An 8,698-nucleotide genomic window follows, 5' to 3' on the forward strand; every position below is an offset into this window, starting at 1 on the left:
GGTGATGAAGAAGCAGTTACGACTCCGCGACCAGCAACCCTTCATGTAGTAGAGAGCAGCGCCCAGACTTGTGTGTGCGTCTTCCTTCTTTTTGGGGTGATAATCATCCTTCTTCTTTAGCTCCTGTGTCTCTTCTTTTGCTTCGGGTGTTTCACCGCACGTGTCACATTCTCTGCGACGCATGAATAGAACAATGCTAACGATATGTGTCACATCCCTAGCCCTGCTATGCACTAGGCTAGCTAGTCATGCTTGCATCATGTCTAAATTTATTGAAAGTTGAAATGGGGATGACAGAATCCCCAGCACCCCCTGAAACCAACTAGGGTTTACTAAAATTGGTTTCAATGAACCCAAAATGCCCTTCATAAAATGTTCATCATTTCTGGATTGGGCTAAAACCCCTGGCAAAAATGGTGCACACTTTTTCTAGGACATTCTAGATTTTTGAATTAAATCATAAGTATTTGAATTTGGACATTTAAATTCTATAAAATATTTTAACTGTCCAAATAATCTTGAAAGCATTTGAGGGCTGTTGGAAATAGTTTCAAAAGTGCCCACAATTATTTTCAGGATCTTACAAAATGAATTAGTATTTTTACTAATTCAAAACAGAGAAATAAAATAGAAAAAACAGAAACAATTAAGTAAGAGAGAGAAGGCCACTGGGCCCCTCACCTGGACTCACCTGGCGCCCCACCACGGCCCAGGAGCTGGCCCAGCCCACCAGAGCCGCCACCGTCTCCCACCTCGCGCCAGAAGGACGCCAGAGGGACGCCGGGCGTGTGGTCGCCGCGCGCGAGGCCACCTCCTGCTTCCGCCGCTTCTGGACGCCTCCACGAGTGCCACGCCACCTCCCCGACCCCCTCTCACTTCTCCCTCGCTCTCTGGACCTCCCTTCCCCTCGCTCCTCTGTTCCCCCCCCCCCATGGCCGAGTATGCCGTCGCCGCCGCTCGCTGTTGCCACGACCACCGGGCCTCCCTCGCCCTTCCAACGTGCTCGAGAGCTCCGCCACGCCGTCCCCATCTACCCCACCAAGCCACGTGAGCTGGGAAGCACCGCAACGCCCTCGACGTCCTCATCTTCTTCCTCGGCCAGAGGAGATCGCCGCCGGGATTCCGACGCCGTCAAGCCTTCCCCGAGCCCGCTTCGACGACCTCTGCAACCACCGTGAGCTCCCGCGTCGTAACCCCCTCTCCCCGAGCTCGATTACGCCTCTAGTCGTGCCAGCCGCCGTACCCGAGCGCCGCCGTCCGCCATGGTCGTTGCTCTCGCAGCCACCGTGCATGTCCGCTCAAGATTGTGCCTCCGGCGTGCTCCTGGAGCAACGATGAGTCCAACGCAGCCCCTAACTAGCTCTCCCGTGCACCGGAACACCGAACCCCCGCTTGTTCCCGAACTCCGGCCGCCGCCGCGAGCTCGTCTCCGGAGAGTACATCGAACCCCAGTCGCTGCTGCCTACCCCGTTGGATGCGGACGAGCATGGGCTCCCTCCTGGTGGTCGCACCGCACCTAACCGCAGCCCCTAGCGCCGCCCAGCTGCAGCACCACCGTGCGGAATGGTCGCCGCCGGCCAGAGTCCGGCGATGATGACGTGGCTTCGTCATTAGAGGCTAATCCCTTAACTAGCCACCTCACAGCCACTGACAGTGGGCCCTACCACAGGGTCAAACCCAATCAGCGCTGGTTTTGACCGGGATTAGTCCCCGTGTCACTAACGTGTGGCCCCCACACGTCAGGTTTGACCTGGACGACCCCGCTGACCAGCTGACGTCATCCTGACGTAGTGCTGACGCAGTAATCTAATTACTGGAATTATTCTTATACAGGAAATTCCAGAAAATAGTGCAAACTTCTAAAATTCATAGAAATTCAACCGTAGCTCCAAATCAAATAATTTATATATGAAAAATGATCAGAAAAATCCAATCTATCCATCTGTACCATCTCCATGCATGTTAGATCAACTTATGGCTGCTGTTTAGGCCAAGTCATATAAATGGCATTTAAACCCTCACATATGGAGTTTGAATTGAACCTAGGATTCAAGCCAACTCCATTTAACATGTTGCTAGCTGCATTAGCTCAATTCACAGCATATCGCCATGTCACATTCATGCATCATATTGTTGCATTGCATTGATTGTGTTTTCTCTCTATTGCTGGTGTTTGTTCCCCCTCAGTAGACGATGTTCCGACGTTGTGATCGCTGACACTAGTGAAGACTCAATGCTATCTTCAGAAGTGCCAGGCAAGCAAAACCCCCTTGTTCATTCCGATACAATCCCACTCTCTCGCTCCTGCTCTCTTTTACTGCATTAGGACAACAACGATTCATCTGTTACTTGTTGCGGTAGTTGAACCCCTTATCCTCTGCATGACCTGTCATTGCCACAGTAAATAGATGAAACCCACTAGCATGAGTAGGAGTTGTTTGAGCCCTGATGTGCCTACTCATTCATGCTTGTTTGTCATGCCTGCTATTGCTTAGAGTTGTGTCAGGTCTGATTCATCGGGAATGAATTGGAAAGTGGTGAGCATGTCCTACTGTGTGAGAGCTAAGGGTGTGAACACGATTTGGTAAAGGTAGAGGTGAGAGGCCATGTAGGAGTACATGGTGGGTTGTCTCGTTGAAACCGTCCTCAGGAACTGAGTTCTGTGTTTGTGATCCATGAACAGTTACTACCACACATTGGGTTCCGGTAACTCGACCCCTCTCGGCTTATTAACCGCCTCGATCTCTGTCCAGGAGTTGCAACTAGTTTCTGGTGTTTGTAGGTTGTGTTAGTAGTCTACCAAGTGGTACCCGGTACAGGTTGGCTTGGGACAGACTAGGCACCGTGGCACGGTGTACCAAGCGTAGATCCATCCGTCGAGGTGGGCTTGGGAACCCTGCACACATCGTTTGGGGCCGTGAGCGACACCCCGGCCGGATCGCCTTGCGGATGGAACCCGAATAGGCGATAAACCTGGACCAGAGACTTGTGTGGTTAGTCAGGTCGTGGCCGACTCCCTCGCCAGGCTTCCGCTTGAAGGTTGCCGAGGTACACGACGTGTACATGGTGGTAAGTGGCGAGAGCGTGTGTGACGAAGTACACCCCTGCAGGGTTAATATGATCTATTCGAATAGCCGTGTCCGCGGTAAAGGACTTCTGGGTTGCCTGTACAGTTCATAGACAAGTGAAAGTGGATACTCTAAAATGCGCAAGATAGGCGTGAGTGCTACGGATGGCGTTCTCGTAGGGAGACGGGAGCGGATCCATAGTGGTGTATTGATATGGTGAATATGTGGACTCGTGTGCGCCACCTCAAAAGAGTTACTTGCAGTCATAGTTCAGGATAGCCACCGAGTCAAAGCTGGCTTGCTGCAGTTAAACTCCACCACCCCCTTTGTTGATACTGATGCATATATAGATAGTCCTGATGTAAGTCTTGCTGGGTACATTTGTACTCACGTTTTCTTATTTTATGTTTTGCAGAGAGACGTCAGTCTCGCTAGTAGTTCCGTGTGGACTTCGACGTTTAGCTTGATACCTCAGCTACGATCTTGTGCCCTCGGCAGGATCTGGGAGATAGTCAGGCTTCGCAGCCTTTTTCTTTTGTAGATGTCTGTACTCAGACATGTTAAGCTTCCGCATGTGCTTTGACTTGTATGCTCTGAATGTTGGGTCATGAGACCCATGTTTGTAATATCTGGCTCTTCGGAGCCTAATGAATAAATACTCTGAGTCGTAGAGTCCTGTTGTGATGCCATGTTGTATTTGCACATATCAAGCATATTGGGTGTATGATTGAAATGCTTGGTATGTGTGGGATCCGACAATCTAGTTGTCTATCCTTAGCAGCCTCTCTTATGGGGAAATGTAGTCTAGTGCCTCCTTGAGCCATAGTAGTCCGCTACAGCCCGGTTCACCGGAGTCCTGCTAGCCCAGCACTACTGCTCTGGACACTTGACTGGCCGGCATGTGTTTCATATCGTTCCTGTGTCTGTCCCTTCGGGGAAATGTCACGCGGTGACATCCGGAGTCCTGCCTAGCCTGCTACAGCCCGGGTTCCCGGAGTCCTGTTAGCCCAGTGCTACAGCCCGGATTCGCACGCTGCTGACCGACACGTTCGATGTTGATTCATGTATGCCTGTCCCCATACGTTAGTGCTCCTTTGGGTTCACGACTAGCCATGTCGGCCCGGGTTCTATGTCATATGGATGCTAGCGACATTGTCATATACGTGAGCCAAAAGGCGCAAACGGTCTCGGGCCATGGTAAGGCGACACCCGTGGGAGTACCGTGCGTGAGGCCGCAAAGTGATATGAGGTGTTACAGGCTAGATCGGTGTGACTTGGAATCGGGGTCCCGACAGCTTTGGTATCAGAGCCTGACTGCCTGTAGGATTACCAAGCCAAACTTGTCGAAGTTGAGTCTAGAAATGCTTTAGTTATATAAGGGAATTGATTGTGGAAGGGAACGTAAGGCTCTTTTTACTCCTTTACCTTATGCCCTTCTGATCTAAGTCACCCTCTTCTCTTCTACGGGGATTAAGAACTAGGCTTCTCATCTTTCTATCAGGATCACATGTTACTAATCCGTAGACTCGTAGGATTGTTGGTCTGAAGCCTCAGTTCAGTTTCTACTACTTCCGTGTGTTGATAGCTGATCTCGGAACCTTGATATTATGATGATGAGTGGTTATGCCACCATTTTGCAGGATATCTCAAATCCTTTTGAGCTTTTACAGCCGTTATGTTGTCCGAGTCATCCCAGGTTTCTAAACAATCTGATGCATTTGCAACGTCCTTTCCCTCTGTTTTTGCGTCCCTTTGGGCCAGATTAAGAACACTATCGGTGCGTTGAGGCACTCTATTGCCTCGGTATATATGTTGGAGCTATTATTATGACCCTAGGTGTTTTAGGGAGTCACCTCGTAATCTAGCCATGCTTTGTATCCCCAGTGTGATGATTCTGGCCACCATTCTCGAAAGCATCTCCTGATGCCATTTAGTAGTAGGTATTCTACTCCTGGGTTCTTGGACCCGAGATTCACCCTACTTCATGTTTTTAGTATTTGCTAGTTCCCTTAAGATATTAGTAACCTTTGCGATAGTCCTCGAGGTCTGTGGTATTTCATTCTTCCAAATACCATGAACTGCTTATGGCAGAAGTTCTCTTGAACCAAAAGATCACAACCAGAGTGCTCTTGACGAGTTCTCCATTCAAATTGTGAATCTACCAGTCCTTCCTCCTCTGCATGGGTTATCCGGAAGAAATATGTTGAACTTGTTCGACATGCTAAACCATGCATCCACAACTCAGAAAATCATATGTTCCTTTGTGTTGTCCCTCTTTAGTTATTTCCTGGCCCTCGTCTATCAATTGATAGTCAGGAGTAATTGTGCATTTGTGTTATCGATGCCTAATATTCGTGTGGTCTGTCAAGCCATTCTAATCCGGAATGACTAGGAGAAACAAACTCCAGAACCTCGCCCATATCTAGGATTGGGTCAAAGCAATTGTATCCCGCAGACCAAAATGCCAATCCAGCTTTTGCTCTGCTCTACCTTGGAGTGTTACCATCGTTATGTCAAGAGTGTCATGAGAATTGCACCACCTCTTATGAATTCTTGACGCAGTGATACTTCTCGCCATCATTATTCATTCCTCGGTCCCGTGTTGTCACAACCGGAATACCGATAAGTGAATCGTGATGCGTGAAATCAATACTCTGAGCAACTCATTGCTTGGTAGTTAATGGCAATACTCTCATTCTTAGCGTGCTGGTTATTGAATCATCATCCTAAGATTGATCGTGCTACCTAGTCCTTATTTCCGGTGCACTTTTCGATCAATGAGTTAGGATAGTGTCAGACCTTGCTTATTCGGTCATATCGTCTTGCCCTGAAAAGCAAGATCGTTCTCGATCTTAGTAACATATCGGTGGTTCGTGATGTTCCGAATATCTTCTCGGATGTATTACCAGGTTGTCACCTGACCGCTATGTTGAGTTCGTGATCATGTTGGTTTTCTTCCAAACCACCCATTCTCCAAGAATCTGTGTTGGAAATCCCTGAGCTAGTTGGTCAAGCTAGACAACAACTTGGAGAGTTGGAAGATAAAAACTTGTCTAACTTAGTTCATTTCCAAAGGGATATCCTTGTGTGTGTGTGTGTCGAAGAAAGGTGATATCTTCATCGATTGGTCCTTGTGATCAGTTGTTGGACCTATTGTCGTATCAAGACTTTGATTTGAACATGGGCTATCGTCAAATCAAATCAGAACCAACGATGTTCGTAATGTCGTCTTACTCGCGGTTGATCCCTCGAGCATACACCATTATATCTTTTGGGTCTGACCAATGCTATCACTTGTTCACATAATTATGGAAGTCCATCTCCATTGGAATTTTGATAAATTGTTGCTGAGCCCATCGGCAACATTCTTATCTTCTCCATGACTCGTGTTGAACATTAAGTTAGTGTTGGAAACTTGTGCTAGCATTTTCTGCATGCTATCTCATGAGGGATATGTTTGGATGAAAGAAGTGACTTTCTTTAATTCACGTGCACTTGATGTAAGGTGTCGCCGTGGATCCAAGAAAGATTGTTTTTGTTTTCTCTGGAACCATCCCAAGTCAGTCATGCATGTGCGAAGTATGCTATGGTTTGATAGGCTCGCTACCTCCATTCTATATGTGTTCCTAGCACACCAAGCCACTGATTGATTGTTCAAGGAAAAGGAGCTTGTTGTGCTAATTCTAGATCATGCACAAGACTCCAATATCCTCGAGGATGGTTCCCCACCTGAACTCGGTAGTGTTTTATCATAAGACTACTATGTGGTCATGCTTGTCTGGGACATCATGTTCACATGTGTTTAGCAGAACCAACTCATGTTTTGGAGCTTGCTATCGTAGTTCATCCCCTGAGAATCTCGCAACGTCATCTCGTCGATTTGTGTTGCAAACTTTCATTTTTCCTTCTAGACTTGATGAGTCTGGAATATCCTGACACCAACCAGATCTGAATCTCGGGCAGATATGATGGTTGGAACCTTTTACAAGAATTATAATATTGGTCTCTCTATAACCCGGTAAGTGGATGTCCTAGCCAACACACCCAGCCGGAAGACCTATTATTGTAGTATTCTGATTGATAAAGTTGGCCACCTCCCCATAAGGATTCCGTAGGATTTACTTCCGTAGTTATTCCTTATGGATTCTTGTGTTCCCGAAGTTCGACCTTTACTTGATGGCCGTGTTGATGTTTTAAGCATTGACCGTGTTACGCTAGCACATCAAGGAGAACATTAGAAGCGGAGTGCTAAATGTCTCTCGGTCGATCATCCAGATTTGCTTCTTTGGCATTGCTAAGGAAAAATCTGAGAAAGTGTTATCTTCCTTTGCATCTGCATCCTCCATCACCGTTCATCATGGTAGTATGATGTGTTGCCAGGATCCTCAGCACGGATGTTGGTAAAACCTTGATGAATATGGAAATGCTCAAGTTCTTGAAAGCACGCTCAGTCACTAGGTTATATCCTTGGTATCAACTGGAATGTGCCTTCCATTTGCCGAGTTGTTCTATAACCATAGTTTCCATTCCAAATTGAGTGCGCCATTCTTTCGAATTCTTTCAAACGATCATTTGTAAATTGCCTTACGCTGGTATGAAGAGTTTCAATGATCTCTGAATCAAAAGTAATTCTTTTTGCCACTTAAGGGATAATTCAACGAGTCACCTTTCCTAAGGTGCCCCGTTATGGAGTCATGGCAATTAACTCCTCGCTGCCTTGGAACCCATGCACCATATTATCTAAGCGTGGGATTGTTGCCCACCAAATCAAACCTCATCGTTTGTTCTTCCATCCCTCTCGATGTGTTTGGTGTCTCAACTCGAGATGTTTCAACATCTCATTCCGCGAGTTGGTCTTGTATAGCTCGATCTTCGAGAAGATCAATCCTGTAGAGTTTCCCTCTCTTCCGTCATCATAGTTGGATGAAGCTCTCGAAAGAAAAGATGTCAAGATCAGGATGATGCAATGAGTCAACATCTTCGAGAAGAACAATTGGATCGTGAAGATTATGTTACTTTGCGTTCCCCTTTCATCTTACCCTACGCTTAAATCTCGGGACGAGATTTTTGTTTAGTGGGGGTGAGTTGTCACATCCCTAGCCCTGCTATGCACTAGGCTAGCTAGTCATGCTTGCATCATGTCTAAATTTATTGAAAGTTGAAATGGGGATGACAGAACCCCCAGCACCCCCTGAAACCAACTAGGGTTTACTAAAATTGGTTTCAATGAACCCAAAATGCCCTTCATAAAATGTTCATCATTTCTGGATTGGGCTAAAACCCCTGGCAAAAATGGTGCACACTTTTTCTAGGACATTCTGGATTTTTAAATTAAATCATAAGTATTTGAATTTGGACATTTAAATTCTATAAAATATTTTAACTGTCCAAATAATCTTGAAAACATTTGAGGGCTGTTGGAAATAGTTTCAAAAGTGCCCACAATTATTTTCAGGATCTTACAAAATGAATTAGTATTTTTACTAATTCAAAACAGAGAAATAAAATAGAAAGAACAGAAACAATTAAGTAAGAGAGAGAAGGCCACTGGGCCCCTCACCTGGACTCACCTGGCGCCCCACCACGGCCCAGGAGCTGGCCCAGCCCACCAGAGCCGCCACCGTCTCCCA

The sequence above is a fragment of the Aegilops tauschii genome, chromosome 4 (assembly GCF_002575655.3).
Source record: "Aegilops tauschii subsp. strangulata cultivar AL8/78 chromosome 4, Aet v6.0, whole genome shotgun sequence".
Lineage (NCBI taxonomy): Eukaryota > Viridiplantae > Streptophyta > Magnoliopsida > Poales > Poaceae > Aegilops > Aegilops tauschii.